The sequence below is a fragment of the Pituophis catenifer genome, unplaced genomic scaffold (genome assembly GCF_029215685.1).
Source record: "Pituophis catenifer annectens isolate HBS135680 unplaced genomic scaffold, rPitCat1.0.hap2 SCAF_3, whole genome shotgun sequence".
Taxonomy (NCBI): domain Eukaryota; kingdom Metazoa; phylum Chordata; class Lepidosauria; order Squamata; family Colubridae; genus Pituophis; species Pituophis catenifer.
Genome location: NW_027256883.1, coordinates 113,001,619 through 113,017,602, shown reverse-complemented (window position 1 = coordinate 113,017,602; position 15,984 = coordinate 113,001,619).

Below are 15,984 nucleotides of genomic sequence, written 5' to 3'. Positions count from 1 at the left end.
ACTGTGTACCTTCTAAGATCGTTGGCCAAATTAGTTTAAGATTACTATGTCTGGGTACTATCTGTATACCAGACAAATAATTAAATATATTAATAAATATAAATATAATCAAGGTAATATCAATTAATCAATATATCTCTATAGAAATCTATATAGTTACAGAAAAGGAAAAAACAGGAAAAAATTAAGATAATCAGTATAGTTAATATGCAATATAATAGTTCTAATTATTAAACAATATTAATACCAAAAGTCTATAGTTAACTATCTAAAAGGATATGGCACTTATTACCAGTTTTGTATCAGTAATTCAATATCTAAGTTTACTTATAAATATATGCAATATTTAATAATTCTTAATTATTGTGTTGATTACTTAGTCAAAATTAATTAAGTTAATTAAGATCTGAATTTAGATATATAAGGTAAAGGAATATAGCTAATTACATATATTGTTGAATATATAATAGGTTAGGTTTGTCCACTATATATAATAATCTAGAATATAAATATCAGTTTTTACTTAATAATTAATATTCAAATTTAAAGTTAGATTTTACTTCCGTGGTTATTCTTCTTCGATCCGTCTTCTATCACTCCAATTTTTTTTTTTTACTTATTCACAATGTTAGTTCAAGTTTCTGGCTGTCCCACAATTAAAGTAACTTGTTTCAAATGCCCCAATCTCTTCCGCTTCTTCGGTGGGGAAAAAAAGTCTCGTTTGTATCCTTTTTTGGGAGGATTCAATGTGTCACTCTAGTATCTGGTTACAATGTCTAGTGTCTGTGATTCACCTCACCTCTGTCTCCAATTGTAAAAAGAAAATTTCTTTTCTTCCTCTTTCTTTTAAATGTTGTCTTTCACCACCACGGAGTTTCTTTTAGTCTTCGAGTTTCCGTTTACTTCACTCTCTGCTGGTATATCTATAAGATCCTGTATCCGCCGTTCATTAGAGTTTCCGCTAGCCGCTTATCTCTCAGTCCGCGGTTTTTCCTGGATTTCACTTTCCTCATTGTCTCTCAACACGATCACAGTTCTGATTATACACACTTTCCTCTTCAATGTCAATTTATTTTGTAATTTTGTAATCCACCACCTTTTCACATTGTTTCTTTACTTTCACTACCTCTCCGCCGCCTGTCAAATTTTGCGCTGTCACTATCAGCTTTGGATTTCCGCTCCAGTCTTTTTTCACTCGCTGCTTATCTGGCAGTATTCCGCCGCTTTCTGGAGTCTCACTATCACCTACTTCTCTTCTTTTTCTTTATAACTATACCTTTCTTATTATTATTATTATCTATTTTATTTCTTACCGATGTCTTCTTTTATTTATTTATTTATTTATTTATTTATTTATTTATTTATTTATTTATTTATTTATTTATTTATTAAATTTATATCCCGCCCTTCTCCCCGAAGGGACTCAGGGCGGTGAACAGCCGAGAATTAAAATAACATGCAATATAAAAGTTAAAATAATTAAAAATAAATTAAATTAAACGGCCACCCCAATTTAAAACCCCTAACAATACAATTAAAAACCCCTAAAACCTATTCAGGCCAGGCCGGCTTGCTGAAATAAAAACGTCTTCAGGGCCTTACGGAAAGTGTGGAGATCCGGAATCAGCCGTATTCCGGAAGGTAGCTTGTTCCAGAGGGTGGGTGCTCCCACAGAGAAGGCCCTCCCCCTGGGGGCCGCCGGCCAACATTGCTTGACCGACGGCACCCTGAGGAGGCCCTCTCTGTGAGAGCGTATTGGCTGGTGGGAGGTTATCAGTAGCAGCAGGTGGTCTCATAAATACCCTGGCCCTAAGCCATGGAGCGCTTTAAAGGTGAGAACCAACACCTTGAAGCGCACCCGGAAGACCACCGGGAGCCAGTGCAGCTCGCGCAGGAGAGGTGTTATATGGGAGCGCCATGTCGCTCCCGTGATCACCCGCGCGGCTGCATTCGGGACCAGTTGGAGCCTCCAGGTGCTCCTCAAGGGGAACCCCATGTAGAGAGCGTTAGCGTAGGCCAGGCGAGAAGTGACGAGAGCATGAGTGACTGTGCATAAGGAATCCCGACTCAGAAAGGGGTGCAACTGGCATATCAGGCGAACCTGATAAAAAGCCCCCCTGGCCACGGCCGTCATATGCTCTTCTAAAGACAGCCGTGTGTCCAGGAGGACGCCCAAGTTGCGAGCCCCCTCTGTGGGGGTCAATGACTTGCCCCCAATAGCCAGCGATGGCGCCAGCTGGCTATATCGGGATGCCGGCATCCACAGCCACTCGGTCTTGGAAGGGTTGAGTCGAAGCCTGTTCCTCCCCATCCAGACCCGCAGGGCCTCCAGACACTGGGACATCACTTCAAGGGCATCATTGGGGTGGTTTCGGGTGGAGTGTCATCAGCGTACAGATGGCATCGCACCCCAAATCCACAGATGATCTCACCCAGTGGCTTCACATAAATGTTGAACAGGAGTGGCGAGAGGACCGACCCTTGTGGCACCCCACAAACAAGGCGCCTCGAGGTTGACCTCTGCCCCCCTGCCAGCACAGACTGCGACCGGTCTCAGAGACAGGAGGAGAACCACCGCAACACGGTGCCTCCCACCCCCAATCCCTCCAGCCGGTGCAGCATGATACCATGGTCGATGGTATCAAAAGCCGCTGAGAGATCTAATAGGACCAGAACAGAGGAGCAACCCCTGTCCCGTGCCCTCCAGAGATCATCAACCAACGCGACCAGTGCCGTTTCCGTGCTGTACCCAGGCCTGAAGCCGGACTGGCACGGGTCTAGATAGACGGTTTCATCCAGGTACTGCGGGAGCTGTTGCGCAATTTGATCTTCGCTTCCACACGAATCAGCTGTCAACACTCAGGACAGCCAAAATGGCTGGTTTTTTCCCGGTTGGATTTAAGAGGATTCCTCTGAACCTTCGGGCGGATTGTTGTCCTCTCCAAGGTTCTCGAGATTTCCTCTTTTGTCTATTGACCTTTCCGTGGTCAATAGTGCCTAAAAAGGCTTCCAAATCAGGAATATTGGAACTACGGGGACAGAGCTCTGTTCCCTTTGTTCCTGGCACGATGACGTCACCACCGGAAGTCCAGAAAGTGACAGGCTTTCTAAGGATCCTTGAAGCCATTCTAATATATTCACCAGAGATCCTTCAGGACATTGCTTCTTGAGTTTCCCTATTGATTTTTCCAGCCATCCCTTTTTTCTGGCTCGACTTGGATTTTTGTAGATGTTGAATGCCTATAATAGATGCTTCAAGCCATCCCTGCACATCTAAATCACAGGCTTCTTCTTAGAGATGATTTATCAATGTTTCTAGCCAACCATTCACATCCCCCCTGGATGCCTCAGCACATTGCTTTGGGAGGTTGGTGGTGGATGCTTCAAGCCATTCTGGCAGGGTGTACAGTTCAGAGGAATCCTCTTTCAGAATTTTCAGCGATTGCTGAAGCCACCTCAGTATATTCGGCCCGGGTTCCTTAGATGTTTTGATTTTGAGGTTGTCTACCGAAGTTTTAAGCCATTTCTTGTTTGATATTCCATCTGAGGCTTCATTTTTTCATGAGCTTCTGTCTTGTCTTCTGTAATGTCTGCCCTTCTTTGGCAGACACTCACAGAGCCTCTTTTGCACTCTCTACTACTAGGTCTCTGGTCCGTCTGGTCTCTGTCCATCAATAATGTGCAGCAGTCCTTCCTCAGTTGTTCCTCACTAGAAAATATCAGAAGGTTAGATGTGACTCTGGACCAACAAGACAATAAAGTATTCTTAGTTAAAAAATGATGGGAACTGCTTTGATGTCAGGAAACTCTCACTTTTGTGTATAAAATGTGTATAAGTGTATAAATATTGTTGGGCAGCGGGGGTTGGAGGTTAAAAGATCACTCCTATACATATCTTCCCTGAGATTAACTCCTAGATTTCTTTCTGTATAAGTATAATGAGCCATTTATTAATTTCTTTCTGAAGTAAAGAGATTTTCAGGTTTTTCCAAGCTTTCTAAGATAAGGAGGACCTAATATGAAATTCTGCAACAGGAAGTTCATGGTAGCTATCTAAAAATTTCTCACCTCCACAGTCTTTCTTCATACTCTCTGCAGAGCTCCTCTTTCTTGTCAGTCAAGTCAAAGTTTTTAAACGTCAGGATCTCGGTCTTGACTCGGAGCTCTTCGTTTTCTAATGTCAGTTTTGACATTACTGCTCTCTTTCTGTAAATTATGAGGACTGGAGAGATATTAGCTCTCTTAGCCCTTTTTGACTTGAATTACTAAGCATATCTACATTCCTAATTATTTATGCATTCCATTATACCTATTGCTCTTCTCTTATTCACCTATACATACATATGAAAGAATGGAACATTTCTTTCATCTGGTATATCTGGCTTAAGGGCTCTAATAAATAAATTTGAATTGGAAAGAAAAAGTCAAGATCGATCTAAATATTTCTCACCTATAAAATTCTTCTTTAAGGTCATTATTTTCCTGTAGGAGCTCTGCATTTTCTCCAGCATATTTTTTAAGCTTGCAGCTGAGACTCTCATTTTCTCGTCTGATTTTGTCCAGCTGCCCAGGCTCATCTGAACTCTCTTTCCTGTAAAATATCAAGAGCAGAGTGAAATTAGCCCCCTTAGGTTTTTTTTATTTGAATCATAAAACTTATTTAAAATTAAAAGTAATTGAAATAGCTGAGAAAGGAAGAGAGTCAGGGTTGCTATCTAAACCTTTGTCATCTGCTTAGCTTTTCTTCATACTCTTCACAGAGTTCCTCTTTTTTCTTTGGCCAGTTGGCAGATTTTTATTTAGAAGCTCCTGAAGTTTTAAGTCGAGCTCCTCTTTTTCTGACAGCAGTTTTGACATTTCCATTGTCTTTTTGCAAATTATGAATCTGAGGTGCCAACTGTATCTCTGAGATTATGAAGACTGAAGAGAAATTAGCTTCCTTTGTAAAAGAATTAGCTTTTTTACTTGAATTATCAATCTTTTTCTTCAATTAAAACACATTAAAAATACCTTCATGGGTGTGTCTGTGTCTGTGTTTGTGTGCATGTATGTAAATATACAGGAAATAATGCTTTAACCATTTATTTATTTATTTATTCTATACGTTCCACCAAGTGGCACAAATAAATTCAAAATGATTTTCAGAAGCAAAGTATAGTTATGGATGTAGGATACAGGGAAAGTTCTCACTTCTCACAAATGCCTAACTGTCCACATATCTCAACAAGTTGCTCTCAATGGAGAATTGACCGACTCTATTGAGATAAAAAAAGGTACCAGACAAGGTTGTCCATTGTCCCCTCTGCTGTTTATATTAACACTAGAAGTGCTAAATAGAAGTATCAGAGAAGAACAAGACATAAAAGGAATGAAAATTCGAAAAGAAGAATACAAATTGCAAGCATTTGCAGATGACCTGGTCTTTATTCTTGAAGATCCACTAACATCAATAAATACTCTGATAAGACAAAATTGGAGAATTTGGGAAAGTAGCTGGTCTGAAAATCAACAAAGATAAAACGAAGATTCTGACTAAAAATATGTTGGTAAAGCAAAAAGAAGAATTGGCGGATATATCAAAGATGCAGGTCACAAATAAAGTCAAATATTTGGGGATATACTTGACAGCAAGATGTAGCACACTTAAAGAAAATAATTATAATAAACTTAAACAACAGATAGGGACAGATTTGGTGAAATGGGAAAACCTACAGCTTTCTTTGATTGGAAGGATATCAACTATTAAGATGAATATTTTGCCTAGAATTTTATATTTGTTCCAGACAATTCCAATTAGATTGGGGAAAGACTTTTTTGAAGATCTGAATAAAAAGGTGTTAAAATATATTTGGCTGGGAAAGGCAAGGATAAAGTTATTACAAGATGCTAGCATGAGAGGGGGGTTTGGTCTACCTAATTGGGAACTTTATTATCAAGCAACAAGTTTGATGTGGATCAAAGAATGGATAATGTTAAGAAATACTAGATTATTGAATTTAGAAGGTCATGATTTGTTGATGAGGTAGCATGCTTTTTATGGTATAAAGGAACAAAAATACACGGGTATTTTAGAAGACATCATATACGTGAGGCTTTGTTATTAAACTGGGAGATTAAAAAACAACATTATTTGAAAGTTCCAGTCTGGGTATCAACGATTGAAGCATTTTCATATTCAGGAATATTTAGAAGGGAACAAATTGCTAGATAATGAATTAATGGATGAAAAGGGTGAACTTAAATCGAAGCAAGAACTGGAAGAACAAGGTTTTAAGATGGATTGGTTTTCTTATCTGCAAATACGTTCTAGATATGAAGATTTCAAACAAGGTTTTTATGATGTTTTGACTAAGATAAGATCTTAATGGGTTCTGATGACTATGTAATTAAAAAATTATATGGTTATTTATTAGAGGTAAAACTGGAAGAAGAACAAGTTAAAGAAACAATGATAGCATGGGGGGAAAATTTTGGCCATGGGATTGATTTAGAGAAATGGCAACAATTGTGGTTGCAAAATTATAAAATGACAATGTCTACAGCATATAAGGAGAATTTGTATAAGATGTTTTACAGGTGGCATCTACCCCCGATGAGAATAGCCAGAATGCTCAAGAACAAATCGGAGAAATGTTGGAAATGTCATCAGACTCCAGGATCATATTACCATATGTGGTGGACATGTGCAGAAGCTAAAAGATATTGGACTAAAATCCACACATGGTTGGAAAAAATGACAAAGAAACACATTGACTTTAAACCAGAGATATTTTTATTAGGGATTTTATCAGAAATGTATAACAAAGAATTGAGATATTTAATTGTGAATGTTTTAACAGCGGCTAGAATTGTATTTGCTAAAAATTGGAAAAAAGAGAAAATACCTACTGATGATGAAGTTATTAAGAAAATTATGGAATGTGCTGAAATGAGTAAATTGACATTTGAAATTAGAGAACAGGAAGGCAAACAATACTATTTGTTTTTTTTTAAAATAAATTTTTATTAGAGTATAAATATTAAAAGAACATAACATAACACACACACAACAAACATTTATACAACATATAAACAAAAAAAATTGTTTCCTTCTTAAGCATTGTTTCAAAGTGATATTCTGCTTGTTATATATTTCTTCACCTCTCCTTAGTGTAATAACATTTTCTATATCAGTAATATTTCCCCTCTAGGTTTTTTGTTTGTTTCTAATTTTTAATCAATTATACCATTTATTCCATATTTTATAGTAATCTGATTCTTCTCTTTCTTGTATCTCTTTGGTTAACCTATCCATTTCAGCACATTCTAAAAATTTTTCTATTAAATGTTTCGTTTGGCGTTTTTTCTTGCTTCCAATTTTTTGCGTATGTTATTCTTGCAGCTGTTAGTATGTGAATTGTGAGATATTTAATATCTTTAGAGTATGATTTATTAAAGATTCCTAATAAAAACGTTTCTGGTTCTTTATCTATCTGTGTTTTTGTTATTTGTTCCAACCATTTTTTTTTAATTGAAGTTTTAAAATGTTTTACAAACAAATTTCCCCCTCTCCTCCCCCCACCCATTCCCTTCTTCCTTCCCCCCCCCACCAACTTCCCAAAGCAAAATACAGGGTATCGCCTTTAACAAACATAATCTAACATAAACAAACTAGCTATAAGATCTTACCTTCCCCTTACTCTTTAACTCCCCCATAGATACCAAAATATCAGAATAAAAGGAAAAATCAACTAAATATTTCATTCATAAGCTATTTGCAACTTTTTAGTCCCATATTTATTTTGTATATAGTCAATCCATCTTCTCCATTCCGATACATATCTTTCATTCGAACGATCCTTCAAGTATGCAGAAATTTTAGCCATCTCCGCCAAATTAGCTACCTTTAATGTCCATTCTTCAATAGTAGGTAGTTCTTCCTTCTTCCAGTATTGCGCCACCAAAAGTCTGGCTGCAGTTATTAAGTTCAAAATCAAATTAGTCTCTATAACTGTACAGTCTACAGTTATACCCAATAAAAACAACTGTGGAGTAAATTTTATCTTCCTTTTAAGAATATTTTGTATAATCCACCATATCTTAATCCAAAATGCCTTAATTTTCTTACATGTCCACCATATATGAAAATACGTTGCATCATCACATTTACATCTCCAACACGTAGATTGTAAACTTGGGTACATACAAGCTAACTTTTTGGGATCTAAATGCCATCTATAAAACATCTTATAAAAATTTTCTCTTAAGTTTTGGGCTTGAGTAAATTTTACATTTCTAACCCAAATTTTCTCCCATACATCCATGGTTATTGATTCCCCAAAATTTTGTGCCCATTTTATCATACAATCCTTCTGAATCTATTTCTATCAATGCATTATACAACCTTTTAATATGCATTGGACTTTGATCCCTGATTTGTTTTATTAAATTTTCTTCATTTTGCAAAATACCAATTTTCTGATTTTCTTTCCATCTAGTATACAACTGTCCATACTGAAACCAAGTTTGAATTTTCCTTCCTTCCTTTAATTGCAATGTACCTCTTTCCAAAATAAGAAGCTCTTTATAAGTGATCACATCTTGTTTCTGTTCCACACTTATATTCTCTATCATATGTCTAGGTATTGTCCATATAGGTAATTTATTATTTAATTTATATTGATACTTTTTCCATACATGTAGTAATGCATTTCTTAATATATGACTTTTAAAATTCTTATCCACCTTTTTATCATATAATAAATATGCATGCCATCCATATAACAAATCATACCTTGTTGAATATTGCAAAATAAATCTCTAAGTTGTTCCACCATTTCAGCTTGCAAAGTTTTGTAATACACTGCGGTCAAACCATCCGTGCCAGGAGCTTTAGCTGTTTTTAGCTGTTTAATTGCTACTATTATCTCCTCCTCTGTTATAGGATAATTCATTCTTTCCTTTTGTTGATCAGTAATTTTTGTAACTCTTTTATCGTTTAAGTATTTTTCTATAAGTCCATTCTGCACCTCCTCTTTGGCAGGCGGAGGCCTGTTGGCCGCTTCAAACAGTTATTTAGCCCAGATTTGAGGCCCGGGGTGTATGGCCCAGCGGTCAGCTGCGCCTGAAAACCCCCTACATGGACCGAGACCTGGGAAGATCGTGGCAGAATTTGCTCGGAGAAAACGGGCAGGACTATTGGGGGGATTTGGCCCGGAACATCGAAGGGAGTTGGGGAGTGATAGAGGGGGATTTCCAATTACCATCTGGTTTCCCCCTTGGATTCGCCCCCCCCCCTATGAAAATGGCCTCCCCCCCCCCCGTTGCTACCTGGACTCTCTATTAGGTCGGCCCATTTTTCCATCACTACTGACTCTGGGACTTTATTATCACCCTCCTGGATTTTTATGTTTGTTCTCTATCTCCTTCTGCTGCTGGCTAGTTTATTCCTGCCGCCCGATTTCCACCTTTAGGCCTTGGCTCGGGGGAGGAGAGATTGCAGGCTGGAGGGAGAAGCTGAGAGTCCAGGTCAAGGACTGCTGCTCCATCTGCAGGGAGAAAGTGACTATTGTTGGCCTTTTACATCCAGCCGCGGTGAGAGAACGGCTGTGGCCATCCGCCTGCACTGCAACCATCTGATCTGGTCGCCCCATCACTGTGAGAGAGTGAAGGGGCCCCAGCTTCATCCTGGCCAGCCTCTTTTGCCATCTCTCACCTCAATGACTATCTTTAAATTTCGCTGACATCCAAGGTTCCCCTTTTCCATCTCATCATACTTGTATGGCTTATACCTCGGCAGATTTGCTTGCGCTGCGAGATGCCCCCCTCTCGCGGCGATGGCGTTCCACTCTATCGAAGGCCTACCTTAAGGACGGGCTTTGGAGCCCCAAGAGGTGGCATGTTTTAAAGCGGGGATTGAGGGGTTTTTTAATTAGGGTTTTTAATAATCTTTTAAGGGGAACTGGGAGGGTGACCAAAGGGGATGGGGGGGTAATCCACCTAGGTCAGGGCCCAGTCTGGCACAGGGTAACGGTCTGGAGGGCGCAGGACGAGGGATTGGGGATGTCATCAGCACGGTGGATGGGAGGGGCAGATATGGCGGGAGCAGAGGACCTTATCTTGTGCTGGGGGTGCGCACTCGCTACTTGAGAGCGATTGCACGCCCCGGTCCTCAAGGCTCCCCTCGGATACTAGGTGGCTCAGATACTCAGGACCTGGGCCTCCGGCTGATGCTGTGCAACGCCAGGTCCGTGGTAAATAAGGCCCCCCTCATTTACGATCTTATTCAAGAGGGGGGAGCGGACCTGGCGGGTATTACGGAGACCTGGTTGGGCCCGGAGGGAGGGGTCCCTCTGGTTGAGATGTGTCCACCAGGCTTCAGAGCATTCCATCAGCCGAGGGCCCAGGGGAGGGGCGGGGGGGGTGGCGGTTATTATTAACGAAGGTCTGGGTCCGAGGGAGACCACTGTGCCACAGATTGCCGGGTGTGAGTCCCTCTTTGTGAGATGGGGTCATGGGGTTCAGATGGGCTTGCTGCTTACGTACCTGGCTCCCTGCCGCGTGGCAACGGCCCTGCCCGAGCTACTCGACGTGATAGCCACGGTGGCAGTTGATACACCCAGGCTTATGGTCATGGGTGATTTCAATCTGCCGTCCGTTGGTGAAACGTCAGAGATGGCTCAGGAGTTCATGGCTTCCATGATGGCCATGGACCTGACCCAGTTAGTTCATGGCCCCACTCACAGGGGGGGACACACGCTGGACCTGATTTTTGTCTCTGGCCAGTGGTTGAGTGGTCTTATTATAGGGGATATAGACATGAAACCCTTGTCATGGTCAGATCACTCACTCCTTCGTCTGGACCTTCGAACCGCTACACCCCGCCGCAGGGAGGCGGACCCAATTAGATGGATCCGCCCCAGGCGCCTGATGGATCCTGATAGGTTCCAGACGGAGCTTGGGCCAATTCCTGAAGATCTGGCACACGACTCGGCCGAGGACCTGGTAGCTGCCTGGGATCGGGCGGCTGGTGGGGCCTTGGATCAAGTCGTGCCTTTGCGGCCTCTGACCCGGTGTCGATCCCTCGCGGCTCCTTGGTTCACCGAGGAGCTGAGGGAGATGAAACGTCGGAAAAGACGCCTAGAGAGCGGTTGGAGGGCCAGTCTCGCTGAATCTGACCGAACACTGGTAAGGTCGCATATTAAGACCTACCTAGTGGCGATAAAGACGGCAAAGTTTAACTACTTTTCCGCCTCTATTGCGTCATCAGGGAATCGTCCGGCCGCCCTGTTCAGGGTAACCCGCTCCCTGCTCCATCTGGGAGCGCGGGAGGATCCCTTGGAAGGCAGGGCGGAGGATTTCGGACAATACCTGTATGACAAAATCGCTCAGATCCGGGGGGATTTGGACTCTGACTGGGTAGATCAGGGCAGGGTGACGAGGAATAGTCTTGAGAATGTTACCTGGGAGGAGTTTGATGCTGTGACTCCGGATGATGTGGACAGGATTTTGGGGAGATTTAGTGCGGCCACATGTTTACTGGACCCGTGTCCCTCCTGGTTGGTACTGGCCTCCCGGGAGGTTACACGAGGCTGGCTCCAGGGTGTTATCAACGCTTCGTTGAGTGAGGGTCACTTCCCCGCCGCCTTGAAAGAAGCGGTGGTGAGGCCTCTCCTCAAGAAGCCGTCCCTGGATCCGGCAATATTGGCCAACTATCGTCCTGTCTCCAACCTTCGCTTCCTGGCGAAGGTTGTTGAGAGTGTGGTCGCGCAACAGTTTCCACAATTCTTGGAGGAAACATCCTATCTAGATCCGTTCCAGTCGGGTTTCAGGCCTGGACACAGCACGGAAACGGCATTGGTCGCGTTGGTTGATGATCTCTGGAGGGCTTGGGACAGGGGTTGTTCCTCTGTTCTGGTCCTGTTAGACCTCTCAGCGGCTTTTGATACCATCGACCATGGTATCATGCTGCACCGGCTGGAAGAGTTGGGGATGGGGGGCACCGTATTACGGTGGTTCTCCTCCTTTCTCTCCGACCGGTCGCAGTTCGTGTTGGCAGGTGGGCAGAGGTCGACCTCAAGGCCTCTTATATGTGGAGTGCCTCAGGGGTCGGTCCTCTCGCCCCTCCTGTTCAACATTTATGTGAAGCCGCTGGGCGAGATCATCCGTGGCTTTGGGGTGAGATACCACCAGTACGCTGATGACACCCAGCTGTACATCTCCACCCCAGGCCACCCCAACGATGCCCTTGAAGTGATGTCCCAGTGCCTGGAGGCTGTGCGGATCTGGATGGGGAGGAACAGGCTCAGGCTCAACCCTTCCAAGACTGAGTGGCTGTGGCTCCCGGCATCCCGATATAGTCAGTTGACTCCATCACTGACTATTGGGGGCGAGTCGTTGGCCCCCACAGAGAGGGCTCGCAATCTGGGAGTCCTCCTGGATAGGCAGCTGTCCTTGGAGGAACATCTGACGGCTGTAACCAGGGGGACCTTTTGTCAGGTTCGCCTGATCCGCCAGTTGCGGCCCTTTCTTGATCGGGATTCCCTGTGCACAGTCACTCATGCCCTCGTCACCTCTCGCCTTGACTACTGCAACGCTCTCTACATGGGGCTCCCCTTGAGGAGCACCCGGAGGCTCCAACTGGTCCAGAATGCAGCAGCGCGGGTAGTGACGGGAGCAGCCTGGCGCTCCCATGTAACACCGTTCCTGCGCGAGCTGCACTGGCTCCCAGTGGTCTTCCGGGTGCGCTTCAAGGTGTTGGTTATCACCTTTAAAGTGCTCCATGGCATAGGGCCTAGCTATCTTCGAGACCGCCTGCTGCCACCGACAATCTCCCATCGACCCGTGCGCTCCCACAGAGAGGGCCTCCTCGGGGTGCCATCAGCCAAACAGTGCAGGCTGGTGACCCCCAGGGGGAGGGCCTTCTCTGTGGGGGCACCTACCCTCTGGAATCAATTGCCTCCAGAGATAAGGAGAATCCAAGACCTCGGTGCCTTCCGCCGTGCCCTTAAAACCTTCCTTTTCCAGCAAGCCGGGCTGGCCTAATTTTTTTAAGTGTTTTTAAGTGTTTTGTTTATTGTTTTTAATTAATGGGGCCAAATTTATATATGTATATTTTAACTGTATTTTAATATTTGTACTTGATGTTTTTACTTGGCTGTTCACCGCCCTGAGTCCTCAGGGAGAAGGGCGGTATACAAATTCAAAATAAAATAAAATAAATAAAAATAAATATAGTTTGGTATAATAGTCCACAAAAGCTTCTTTAATTAATTTTTGTTGAAAAATTTCTTTCCCTCCAATATCAATACTATTGTAAAATACCCCCATCATGGACAACAGCTTACATATCTTTGATACCAAAAGAACAAGTCGGTCCTAAAAAACCTGAGAATTATAGACCAATATCTCTTTTGAATACAGATTATAAAATCTATGCGAAAGTATTAGCCAACAGGTTGATGCCAGTAATCCAAAAGGTGATTCATGAGGATCAAGCGGGATTCATCGAGGGCAGACACATGAAGGACAATGTAAGGCAAGTAATAGATTTATTGGAATATCTTGAGAAGAACAAACAGATTCCTGCAGTGCTGGTCTTTTTGGATGCAGAGAAGGCCTTTGATAGAGTGGATTGGAATTTTCTACTAAAGACTTTAAAAAAGATGGACTTTGGGGATCAATTTATACAGGCGATTTCAGCAATTTATCAAGAGCAAAAGGCACAGATCATTATTAATGGAAGCCTGACAACAGAGTTTAAAATTGAAAAAGGAACAAGACAGGGATGTCCGTTGTCCCCACTTTTATTTATTTTAACACTAAAAGTCTTGTTAAATACAATAAGGGACTCTAATATCTTGAAAGGTATAAAGATTAGGCAAGAGGATTACAGAATAAAGGCATTTGCAGATGATCTGGTTGTTACCCTATCACAACCAATGGAATCAATAATCCTGATGAAGGACATTATACAAGACTATGGTAAAGTTTCAGGTTTTAGACTGAACTCAAAAAAGACTAAAATGATAGTTAAAAACATGACACAAGATCGTAAACATGAGCTTGAAAGGAGGGCAGGTTTTGAGACTGTACCTAAGGTAAAATATCTAGGAGTTCAGGTTGCAGAATCAAACATGAAATTGTTTCAAAATAACTATGAGGTGTTGTGGCGAGAGGTGCAGAAAGACATGGAGACTTGGAAAAAACTGCAGCTGTCTTTACGTGGAAGAATAGCAGCAGTTAAGATGAACATTTTGCCAAGATTTCTTTTTTTGTTTCAAATGATTCCGGTGCTTAAAAGTGATAAACAATTGAAAGTTTGGCAATCTGGAGTGAATAAGTTTGTCTGGAATGAGAAGAAGCCGAGAGTGAAATTGAAAATTATGCAAGATGTTCCAGAAAGAGGAGGTCTTAAACTTCCAAACCTACAGCTATATTATGATGCAGCAGTTTTAACTTCAACAAGTGATTGGTTTGGAAGGAAAAAGACTGGAATATTGAATGCAGAAAGTTTTGATCTTGAATTTGGATGGCATGCTTACTTATTTTACGACGACAAAGTAGATAAAGTATTTAAAAGTCATATACTTAGAGATTCTTTGATGAGAGTTTGGAAGAAGCACCGACTCAAATGGGATTATAAAATACCGCTATGGCTGGATCTTGGTCATACTTTGTGGAATACAAATATAATGTCACTCGGGGGGTTTTTATATAAAGAGGTTCTTTTTACAGATGCGGGCAGATGGCAGCTGAAGACATTGCAGACACTGTTGGATGAAGGGATTAATTTAATTTGGTTACAATATAATCAATTACAACTGAGATGGAAAGAGGACCAAAAAACTGGTATTATGTTGCATGAGGAAGAATTGGTTAGACATATAAGAGAGAAAGGTCCAATGCATATCAAAAGGCTTTATAATGTTTTGCTAGAAAGAGATTCAGAAACTGAATTAGTTAAAGACTGTATGATTAAGTGGGCACAGAATTTTGAAGAACCAGTGATGCTGGAAACATGGGAAAAAATTTGGGTTCAGAATGTTAAATTTACACAGTCGCAGAACCTGAGGGAAAATTTCTACAAAATGTTTTATAGATGGCATTTAGATCCCAAAAAGTTGTCATGTATGTACCCTAATGTTCAGCCAAAATGTTGGAGATGTGAATGTTTGGATGCTACGTATTATCATGTTTGGTGGACCTGTAGGAAAGTTAAGGCTTTTTGGATAAAAATTTGGTGGGTCATGCAGAATGTTTTGAAGAAAAAAATTCAATTTTCTCCACAACTGTTTTTATTGGGTATAGTTAAGGGTTTTACATCGGGTGAAACAAAATTGATATTGTATATGATAACAGCAGCAAGATTGTTGATAGGTAAATATTGGAAGAATGAAGCTTTGCCCACTATAGAGGAATGGACTTTGAAGATGGCCAGTTTTGCAGAGATGGCGAAGATTTCAGCATATTTAAAAGATTGTTCACAAGAGACTTATGAGTGGGAATGGAAAAGGTGGATAGAATATGTTCAGAACAAATATCAAACTAGAAAGTATCAAATAGCTTTTATTTGAAAATAATGTACTAGAAATTTTTTAATGTATTGAGATAAAGAGAAAAATTATACAGGGGAGGGAGGGGTTCAAGTTTATATATAAGTGTTATATTAGGGTTCTTTATGAGTTTGAGTATATTATAGGGAAGTCTGGGGGGAGGGGAGGGTTAGGGAGGGTTAGGGAGGTTGGGAAGTTTGGGGGGGGAGGTGGGGGGGGAAAAGGGGTGAAAATGTAATTGTAAAACTTTTGCAATAAAAACAAAAAACAAATCATACCCTTCAATATTTAATATTCTCTCTTCTGTTAAATTGATCCAATCACTAGTTGCTGAGAGCACAGCTGCCTCATAATACAATCTTAAATTAGGCATTTTGAGACCTCCTCTTTCACGTGTATCTTGCATTATTTTTCATTTTATTCTTGGTCTCTTTCCTGCCCACACAAAGTT